The sequence below is a fragment of the Elgaria multicarinata genome, chromosome 15 (assembly GCF_023053635.1).
Source record: "Elgaria multicarinata webbii isolate HBS135686 ecotype San Diego chromosome 15, rElgMul1.1.pri, whole genome shotgun sequence".
Classification (NCBI taxonomy): Eukaryota; Metazoa; Chordata; class Lepidosauria; order Squamata; family Anguidae; genus Elgaria; species Elgaria multicarinata.
In genome coordinates, this window is record NC_086185.1 from 28,781,082 (window position 1) to 28,792,820 (window position 11,739).

At 38.7% G+C, this 11,739-nt stretch overlaps 1 pseudogene; it reads left to right on the top strand.

Moving 5' to 3' along the window:
• The first annotated feature begins 5,422 nt into the window (after positions 1–5,422).
• On the top strand, positions 5,423–10,845 carry LOC134409372 (homeobox protein CDX-4-like; annotated as a pseudogene).
• Positions 10,846–11,739: the final 894 nt, after the last annotated feature.

Here is an 11,739-nt window from a genome sequence, read left to right on the forward strand (position 1 = left end):
GCTCAGGCAGGGACGAACCCAGGATGATCCTGGGATAAACCTTAGGTCTAGCTATGGCCTATGCTTCTATTGATAGGGGCCTTGAGTACAACACAAAGTTTAAAACATTTCTGGAGTAGTGTATTCATGCCAATGTTAGAGGCTATGCCAATAAAGCCCCTCATATTCCCCTCCCCACACCCCTGTTGTCCCCAGATGTTATTTGTTCCTCAACATCTATTCAGACAGTTAAAATGCTAAGGATCCGGATGCATTCCTCAGCCTGCTGCTAATAATTGTTTATGGCTGGTCATGTGGCTGCAACAAAGCAAAGCTTTGCCAGCCGTCCTCTAACAGCAGACAGAATGTGACCAGCTCACTTCCTTGTTCCATTTATTTTTACAACAACAACCAGGGTCCTCGGTAGACAATGCATCCCCCCAATCAATTTGTCAATAAGCGTGGGGCCAAACTATCACAAACTCAGAATGGATGAGGCCCTCATCACAATGTTTATCCCAAGTTTCATACTTTACTGTTCCCGTAGGAAACCATTCCCTTAAATAGGGTATGCAAATGATGATGCTCAAAGGCACTGTTGTGTGTTTAAGATGGGGGTGGGGGCTAAACCTGCACACTGTTTCTCATAACTGCTGCCATTGAGAATAAAACAGGCTCCTATTTACTTTACACAAGCTTTTTAAAAAAATTGAAATTAAAAAATAAAAAAGCCAGCCATCCGGCCGGCCAGTAGCAAACCCCGTTAACAACAGCAGCAGCGTCACAATGAGTGACGATACAGTCAGAAAAGATATTTGAGGGAAGGGGAGAATGTATCACCCAGAGTATAGCAAAAGCTTCAAAGTACAGCAAAAGCTACAAAAGTAGGAGTGGGTGAAGTTAATTTAAGACACATTGAATCTCTCACTTGTTCTTTATTTCAGTGATTTTAAGATTACAATTCAAGAAGGATGCAGACAAGCTGGAGCGTGTTCAGAAGAGGGCAACTAGGATGATCAGGGGTCTAGAAACAAAGCCCTATGAAGAGAGACTGAAAGAACTGGGCATGTTTAGCCTGGAGAAGAGAAGATGGAGGGGAGACATGATAGCACTCTTCAAATACTTAAAAGGTTGTCACACAGAGGAGGGCCAGGATCTCTTCTCGATCCTCCCAGAGTGCAGGACAAGGAATAATGGGCTCAAGTTAAAGGAAGCCAGATTCCGGCTGGACATCAGGAAAAACTTCCTGACTGTTAGAGCAGTGCGACGGTGGAATCAGTTACCTAGGGAGGTTGTGGGCAATCCCACACTAGAGGCCTTCAAGAGGCAGCTGGACAACCATCTGTCAGGGATGCTTTAGGGTGGATTCCTGCATTGAGCAGGGGGTTGGACTCGATGGCCTTGTAGGCCCCTTCCAACTCTGCTATTCTATGATTCTATGATTCTATGTTATGTAGAACAGATTTGTCTTAAATGTGTGCTGTAAAATCAGACATATGACCAAGGCTATGTAAGGGTGGGCACCCCCCCTCTTGGTGCGGGACACGCCCCTTTGGTGCTGGACACGCCCCCTTGGGGGGTGACCATGTTGTCCTCCTTTTTGGTTTCCAAAATATGGTCACCCTACTTAATACAACCTGGATTCTGTTTCTCGGTCATAACAATGTATGATAGAATGCTGGGATACCGGTTGTTGAGGTTTTTAGATAAACAGGAAATAACCCTGCCAAAATTAAACATTTTAAAGTCCAACAGTTTGAATAAGAGATTGAAGTGTGTGCTGAAGAAGTCCAATTCTAAATATCCAAATTCAATTCAAACCTGGATTTGGTTATTATAAATACTATAAATACACTTCATGTCTAGCTTTAATCAAGATTTCATGAATTTACGGTGAATGCTATTCCTCTCCTTAGATATATTTGAAAAGAAATTTAGTATGTGGATGCTGCCTACTTCAGATATATAAAGACATATAAACAATAAACAATTTATTGTTTTATACTGTATGCTTTTATCTGTACGCCGCTCTGAGATCTTAATGATATAGGGCGGGATATAAATGTTTTAAATAAATAAATTGATGTAAGATATATAAACATGTTGTGTGTGTGTGTGAATGTATTTTAAGTATGTGCTAAAATATTTGCCAATGAAATCAGTGGGATCATTTCATTTTATTTTGGCTTTTTTTTTAAAAAAATGTATGAATAAGATAACCCAAGATTTTGCACTGAATATTTTGCAAACATTTCCACACACATTTTCCACATAACATTTCACAGTATCAGATCTAAAGGATGCACAACCAGAGGCCATATGCACAGCAGAGTAAAATGCAATCCCGTATGTGTCTTTGAAGACACATACAGGATTTACTCCCTGGTAAGTGAGTGTAAGATTACTGCTTTACTAATTCAATAGGACTAACTCCTAGATAAGTGAGCATAATTGAAGTAATTGTGCAACATGACTTGCATGGAAAAGCAATTGTCTATGCAAAATATTTAATCCAGAACTGATTTTCTGGATACAATTTAATCATTCTTGTGCAACCCACAAGTCATTAATAGCTTTAAGAAAGGACTGAACAAATTAACAGAGAAAAGATTTATCAATAGCAATAACCCATGATAGATTATGAGAGCCTCTACATACAGAGGCAGTATATCTCTGAAAAACAGTTGCTTAGGAGAAACAGGAGAAGCTCCAATACCTTAATGCCCTACTTCTGAGCTCCCAGAGACATCTGGGTGGTGACTTAGAGTGCTAGACTGGTCTAACACAGCAGGCTCTTTTTATCAACCAATGTCTCTTCACTTGTACTGGGTTTCAATTTCAAAACCTCTGGATCTATAGTAACAACTTCCAGAAAGGTAGCTCAATTAGTCTGTTGCAGCAAAAGCAACATTTTAAAGACTATTTATTGTGGTATACGTTTTTGTGGAGTACAGTCCACTTCTATCTGATGAAGTGGACTCGAGTCCATGAAAGCTTAAACCATAGTAATTTATTAGTCTTTAAATTGCTATGAGACTGTTGTTTTTGCATCTGCAGTGTTGGTCTCTTTGGCAAAGACAGCAGACAGTTTGTTAGACTTTTTGTTTACATTTCATGGCCTTCCTATCACATTCTTCTGCAATGTTTAGAGCATTAGAAAAAGTATTTGTGAGAGCACTGGTATACAGTTCTTTCAATTTCTTGTTATCTTCAACTTTATAAATGTGACATTGAAAATCTTGTCAATTTGCATACATCTGTTTAAACAAAACACCTTATCTAAAACTACTTTTGTTAGTTTCTAACAAATCTGCATGTCCAGTTGATGCAGGCAGAACATGATCTAATCAAGAAGGATACAAAGTTTTGAGACACTCCTAAAATAGATCTAAAGAAAACTGAGATAATATAGGCAGCACAGGAAAGGTGGAGCTTTATCTGTTGTTTTACAGATAAAAAAACAAAGCAAGAGAGGAATATATATGGTTATCTAACACAGAGGCCTGGGAAGAGTTGAGAGAGAGAGATCCTGCATAATTTTGAAGAAAGCAAGAAGAGTTATAACATACCACAAGCTACAATTAATATATGCAGCACTTTCTTCCACAGAGCATTAGGTTGAGTGATAAAACCTTAGTTATTGGCATAGCGTGGTAGCTAACAGTGTCATTGGGAAGTCACTGGTTCAAATGTCACCTTTGCCATGAACCCATTACATGACCTTAGACACCTCGTTTACAATATGGGGATTAAAATACTAGTCTACCTTACAGTTTGTTGGAAGCGTTAGTGACATAAAATCTCTTGTAAATCTCTATCACCACTTCTACCTTTAGAAATACCCCACATGGAATTAATTAAGATCCCAACATGGAATTAATTAAGATCCCAGCATAAGCAAAGGACTCAGGAGAAAGCGGAGGGAATGTTGATCACAAATAATGGTTGTCTAGTAAGCCAATTCAAGATTTGTAGACCATGTATAATCAACCCCATATTCATTTACTACAGTTTTTTCCTATATGAGCCAGTTCTCAACATTTCATCACACTAGCCCTCTGAGAAGACTTTGGAAGGAGGCATTTCCAGAGCTAAACCGTTCACTCTTTTATTAGTGTGCTATAGCATAATTTGGGATAACTGACCTACACCCTTTTCTACTGCAAGAGAATATCAAATAGCTACATCGTGTAGGGTGAGGAGTTTCTAAGAACTGATTGTGATTTAGGCTGCAATCCTATACCCACTTACCTAGGTGTCAGCCCCATTGAACTCAATAGGACTTACTCCAGAGTAGACATGTACAAGATTGTGCTGAAAATTAGACAGAAACTCTTCTTTTATTTATCTGTAAGGGCAAACTGGAACATCACCTGATTTCATTCCTGATAGTACAACTGTGGTATGTCCCACATTATCCACACACAGTTTCATTGAGATAAGACTCCTCCAGGAAAGAAGAGTTCAGCCTGAATGGAGTAGTGAGAGCAGAGGCTAGAGAAGTGAAGCAGTTAATTCTGGATATACCACAATTCTACAATTCATCCTAGATTCCAGCTTGCTGTCTTGCTGCTCAAAAAGCAAAGGATTTTCTCCTAACTTAATCAGCATCACCAGATTGAAATGGCATATACATGACATAGAACACATATTTTAGCTGCACCAAGACATTTTGGTGTTTGAAATGAAACATGAGGCACAATTCTTGAGTGCCTCTCCCACTGCAAGGAACAGGAATTACCATGGTCTTGCACAGTTACTTTCATTTCAATTAGTCTTGCACAGGAATTGCTGGTGGGTTGTGTCGTATAAGTCCATGCATTATGCATTATCTTCCACTCTGTTGCCCTTCATATCATAAATCTACCACCTGATGTGGCTATTTAACTTCATAATATGGCCACCTCTGTCCCCACCTAACACCCAAATATTGATTAATGTGTCTGTTCTTTACCTGATGATGTCAAAAAACCTGCACAAGGCATCATGTTGCAAAAGGAACGAAAAAGGGAGTGAACACTTTCCAATTCTAGTTCTCAAATTTCCCTTTCCCTTTAGTTGTTAGAGAAATGTCCTTGCTCCCCACTCTGATGCTCACACAGGTTCTTCCAGTCTTGGAATTAGTAGAGATGTGCTAGTCTGAATGGTGTCAAGGTGTGAAGAGCTCCAAATGAAAACCCACATCTCTAAAAAAAGGGAAGACCTCATAATACTTCACACCTCTTTTGCAAGCACATTCCCTGACAAATAGATCAGTGCTTAGGAAGGCTTTTTTTAAAAAAAAAATACAAAGAAAGGGAGCAGCAGATGTTGTGTTGCTTGGATGGTCAGCCCTCCATTTGAATACAAATACAATTAGAAAGTTAGTAGCTAGCCAGACCTTCAGACATGGTACTGGGTAAACCATGGCCACCAGCAGCAACACAATTGCTGAAAACACAAAATGAGGTAGTAGATTCAAGTATAATACTGTAATGTATTCAGAAAATCAGGAATATATATATATTTTTCACCTTAAAGAGGCAGAGGGGAATATAACAAGAATAAGGATGCTGAAGAATTTTCACGAGTCAAAGTGAAATACTCCAGCAAAGGAGATCGTTACCTTGTCATGGTGCTGGAGCTTGAGCACTTCAAGGATGCCATGAGCTAAACCGTGAAGGGACACCCAAGACGGGAAGGTCATGGTAGAGAGGTCAGACTAAATACGATCCCTGGGGAAGATAATGGCAACCCACCCCAGTATTCTTGCCGTGAAAACGAAATGGATCAGTACAACCAGAGATATGTCGGTATACCATCGGAAGATAGGACCCCCAGGTTGGAAGATGGTCAAAATGCTACTGGGGAGGAACAGAGGATAAGTTCAACTAGCCCCAGACGTGATGACTCAGCTAGCTCAAAACTGAAAGGACGGCTAGCGGCCGACGGTGCTGGTGGTGAACGACGAATCCGATGTTCTAAAGGTCAACACACCATAGGAACCTGGAATGTAAGATCTATGAGCCAGGGCAAATTGGACGTGGTTATTGGCGAGATGTCAAGACCCTGGAGAAGAGGCTGATGCTAGGAAAGTGGAAGGCAAAAGGAAGAGGGGCCGACCAAGGGCAAGATGGATGGAGGATATTCTGGAGGTGACAGACTTGACCTTGGGGAAGCTGGGGGTGGCGACAGCCAACAGAAAGCTCTGGCGTGGGCTGGTCCATGAAGTCACGAAGAGTCGGAAACGACTGAACGAATAAACAACAACAACAACAAAGTGAAATACAGAGCTATCTTTTGGAAAAAGAAGGAAGCATGGATCCATAAGAAGCGACAATAGCCACCTACAAGCACAAAACCTTGTCTCCACTGTGACTTATAGAGATTACATGGGTTATAATAGTTCACAAAGTATGGAAGACAACGGACAGTCTTCAAGTAGCTGGGGATGTCACTATGGCCTACAAAGGAGTGATCATGGCCTAGGATACTTCTTCACAAATAAATGGCTTATCTCTTGGACAGGTCTCCTACAGTGTCGCCAGTTACAACTCCTTGAATCCTGTTGGTTCTGCAGCTTTAACTTCTATAGGTACAGTTAATCCAGATCAAATCTCTTCCCACAGTCAAAGACACAGCTGTTATGAACGGATGAGGAAAACAGTGTCATCCAATATTGCAGGTAAATAAGCACTCGTTATCACCTCCTCCTCTGGTTCACTGAAATGAAAACTTGGCCATTCACTAAATCCCACTGATTTCAGTGTGTGTGCATGTGCACATGCGAACAACACAAAATCCTTTGCTTTAAAAAAATAGATGACTGTTATGACCTGTGTTCACAAGATTGCTACATTTATCATAAGGAATAAAAGTAACCACAAGAAAAATGCATGTATATGTTGCATTTTTGCATTCTGTTTTGAATGTATCCAAGTGTAGGTCTGACAATGGTGCTGAAAATATCTGCTGCATCACACACTGCTGATATGTAAAACAGCACTTCAGGGTACAGCAAAAAGATATGTGTACAATTACCCTTATATGAACATTTATTTTGAAAATTATAAACATTGTTTACCTGCTACTGGTGTAATTAACTCCAGAAAAGTTATGTAACTAATCCCCACAGAATCAGTAATAAATGCTGCAGCACCAGAGCCAGAGGTTCTAGGAATACCTCATAAACAGACAATGAAATAGTGTTGGTTGGCTAACCATTTCCACAATGAACAGATTTTAATCAATCACCATATTATTTCATATGTAGCATTCATGCCACCAGCTAAGACAGATGACGACCTGTCGTAGTCTCTGTGAGAGCCAGTGGGCTCCAGTGGAAAGACATCCTGGACTGTAAACCTCATAAGAAAGAAAGAAAAAGAAAATGGTATCCATACCACCAGCCTAATCCACCTTAGTTTAATTAAGCTAAGTTGAGCTACAAGTTGAAGAACAGTTGCAGTAGAGGCGGCTAAATATTCTCAGCGACGGCTTAAGACCTGTACTTAAATATAGCATAAGAGCAGTAAACATTATACAGCTAAAATAGCCTCCGTAGTAGTTATTTCTTAATATCTCATGAGGATTGCAGTGTTATCAATACAATATTATCAATCCTTTTGAACAAAGAAAGGAAGAAATGTATGCCTTTGGCAAGTATATTTATGACCCTAGTCAAAATATTATACATAAACACGGGTAAGAAAACTCCTAGAATCACTTTTATTCGCAAGAGGGAAGTGGTCTGGATTGCAGACATCTGTTTCCAAGAGGAACACACATCCAGAAACCTGCAGGTTTGGGGTTAGTTTTCTATTAAAGGAAGAGTGGGATAATTTTTTAAAAGAAATAAAATTAAAAAGGAGGTAGTGGAGTGGAGGGAAGCTATCAGGATTTTGTTATACATAAACGGGTAATGTGTAGATTCCTAATGGTTTGTAACAATCAAGTTTTAGAACTAGTAGATTACCAGAAATGTAGGTATTCCTGAGGAATAATCACACGTGTGAATGATGTCAGGAAACAAAATTCCTTCCCTAAATGGGAACACATATATACCTGCTTTGCTTAAAGCAAGGCGGCTGCAGTAACAGCCACAGGAGCAGATGGGATCAGGCTTCCAAAAAGTCAAAATACCACCCCTCCCCCTCAAATAACCATGAAGATATAAAGAAATGCAGAAATAAAATGTATATCATTTGAATACCAATTTTACATTGTAAACAAATTGTGACATCTATTTTTCCCTGGTCTACAGTGCCTTCGGGTTTTGAGACCTCTCATATTGAGCGACAGACCCTTTTAACACTCCTCTCAGCTTTGATATGCAGGACTGTCTCTTCCTTCTCCTCTTTTCTTCAGCAGTTATATTGCCGGAAAGGGTGCCAATTTTCACAGCAAATCATTTAAAAAAAAAAGAAGCTCTCTCCCAGCTTTATTGTCTTCAGAAGAAATGTTCTGTGAATTTTATGACCAAAGGGAATACCCCATCTCCAACTCAGTTGTTCTTACTCACGATAGAGGACACAGAATAAGGACACTTGGATTTTAGCATTTGTTTTTGCAATTTTAAGATCTTAGACTTTGGAACTTGAAATGGAATTTTCTTTCATGGAAAAGTCATTTAACCCAAAACAATCAGGCATGCTAATAACTCCTAAGCAATGCATATGAAGTAGTTCGAGCAGTTGTAATACGTTATGTACATACTAAATAATAAAGCCAAATATGACTTATGTAGCCCATTCCTGTTCATGTTTACTAAGAAGTCCTACTGAGTTCAAAGGCGCAAACTAATAAGGGAGTGTGTATAATATTGCAGACTTGCAATCTGATCGTGTCCATGTTTATCCAGAAGTAAATTCCACCTATAGCTGTTGGACCAAAAGCTATTGGACCTAGGATTGCAGCCAAGATTGCATATTTATTTGACAGCCCCACTGGAGTTAATGAGACTTATTTTCAAGTGAACATATTACTGGGCTCCCCATAATAAACAAACAATATTATATGCTCCCCATAATAAATAATCAATAACAAAATTTACAAGTGTGTAGTTATATATGCATCACTGCAGTAGTTTAAAGAAACCTTGAGTCCAGCTTAACTGGATTTTACTCTGAAATTTTGCAGAAACCAGTAAAAGAACAGGGTTCCATCTATTCCTGTCCCCTTGTTCTCCGGGAGATGAAAGAGAAGTTGACATTTGTTTAGGGCTTGTAAATTCCAAACCAATTGGCTTGTGTTTCTGGATGTGAAAGGCGGCCTTGATAAGACCTTCTTCTTGGTCTTTTGTGTGACGTGTGCCTTCATCTTAACACCTCAATGGAGTTTAGGGAACCACTTTAAAGGAGTCTTTGTCTTACAGTTTGTTCCAAAACATTCACATCAAAAACAACCAGGGAAGATCAGAAGGATTATTTGAAAACCCAAATCAACACTGGAAAGTGATAAAGGAACAAATAAGTTATATAAGGAGCTCACTATTAATGTCAAAAGGATGGGTTAATAATTTATCATAAGTAAGACAACTGTCATAGACTATGTCTTCAATTTCCTGGATCAAAATAAATTAACAGAAGCATTTGGACTATTCCTCTTATAAGCCCATTTTCATATTCCATATAAAAATATGAATTTAGAATAATTTGCTGCCAAACCATGCAACAGATGAAGTTCCGCATTCAGCTCACCAATGGAAGATATCATAGAAGCCAGTAATACAGCAAGATGAAACACTGTTCATTTTTAAAACAATTTGGATTCTAATCCTAAAGATAATTTTATTTAATATATTTATCTTTGATGGTAAAACATGTTAGTGCACATTTTAAAAATTAGCATTAGTCAAAATGGTTGAAAAACGTCAAGGACGTCTTTCTTTGAGATGGACAAAACTACAGATTTGGAATATGATTCAGCTAAAGTTAAGCATTTTAAGTTCCATTTATTTCAATGGCAAAATTAAGCACATGCTTAGACATCTCCTTTTAAAATTGAAGGGACTTGACATGGACTGGATCGTGCCTTTTGTTAAGATTAATTTTTAGGAGGTCCAGATAGAGTTGTTGCTGCTGGGCTATTTTGGCTTTGTTTACTATTAGATATATAACATCGACAAACACACACACACACATTTGTGTGACATATCCTCTCACTATAAAACAGATCTATTATATAAAACACTCAATGACTGTGACATATATACACACACACACACACACACACACACACACACACACACTTTGTATTACCATAACCTAGTGCTACATGCACAAGTAGAAAGGAGACCAAGCAAGCCTGGGAGAAGAAGACAGAACTCCTCCCCCCACCACCACCACCCTGTTCTTTTCTCCTCCCATGCAACCAGGAGCAGGAATAAACCAGAGGTCAGTTTCCCTAGCAGATTCCTGGTTTATTGTTATGTGTGAACCAAGAACTGTGGATTCAAATAAACTCTCATTAGCTAGCAAAACAAGCTAGAAAAACAATCCAGTGTCTGTAGTTGGCTAGGTTAGCAACTGAGGGCATTTCTAGCCTGGGGGAGTGTGTTCAAGAAATACAAAGAAGGTTGGCTTAGTTTTGGCAAGGGTGGAGTCCAAAGCCATCATAGAAAAGGTGAGTTTTATGTAGGGATTTGAAGGAATCAAGGGAGTGTTTTGGAAGAGAACTTCAGGCATAAAGGCTAATATTTTATATTAAAAGGTATGTGTTTCTTTTAAGCAGGAAAAACAAGAACAAAAGAAAAATATCGAGTTGTTTACACCAATCAGCAGAGACTAGACTTGGAAAAAGAATTTCATTGCAAAAAGGTACATAACAATAAGGAAGTCTGAAATTATGGCAAACTTGGAACTATCAGAGAGACATATATATTTTTAAAAACTCCTGCATACCAGTATTTCCATATGTGAGCTGAATTGTATATTGAGAGTTAGTAGTCATAACCCAGTGAAAGTAGCTCATGATAAAGTCCAACTGACTTCAAAGGAACGGGACTCAGGCTGCTATCTTATAGCCACTTGCCTAGGACTAAGCTCTGTTGAACTCAGTGGGTCTTACTTCTGAGAAAACATTCTAATTGCTCTGTTAGTCAACTATCTTGCTAGATTTTATATATAGTAGGATGAAAATCAGAGACTGGAAAATCAGGCTTATAAAAAATCCAGCTACAAATCTATTGAAGTATATTGTGACTCTCTGTTCTTTTAAAATGGCCCATCATGAGTTATGCAAGAAACAGAATAGATAAACAGAATACTGGGGGGACGACGACACTTTGAATACATTGAGTTTTGTATATAACAATATCAATATTTTTTATTTACATGCATGTTCAATAACGAACATTCAACTTAAAAAAATGTCCTGCAAGTGCTTCATCAAGCATATTTTCATAGGAAAATGTGGAAAACATAGTGGATGTAATAGCCAAAGTTAAGAACTTTTAACTCACCAATCGATGAGAGAGTTTTAACCACATGCTTATTGTCCCTGCCAAGGTGCTAAAGTTGGTCTATGGAGGCCAGAATTCAAATTATTACGTAGCCATCTAGTTCATTGAGTGACCCTGGACCAGTCACTCAGCTTAATCCATTTTGCAGGATTGTTGTTAGGATAAAATGGAATAATCCCAAGGTATACCAGCAATAGCTGGAGGAAGGCAGGATACAAATATGATAAATGATATCCACATTAACAACCATATTTATTTTGTACATTTATATCCTACCATTTTCCATCCTGGAACTCAAGGCAACATACATAAGGTTCACA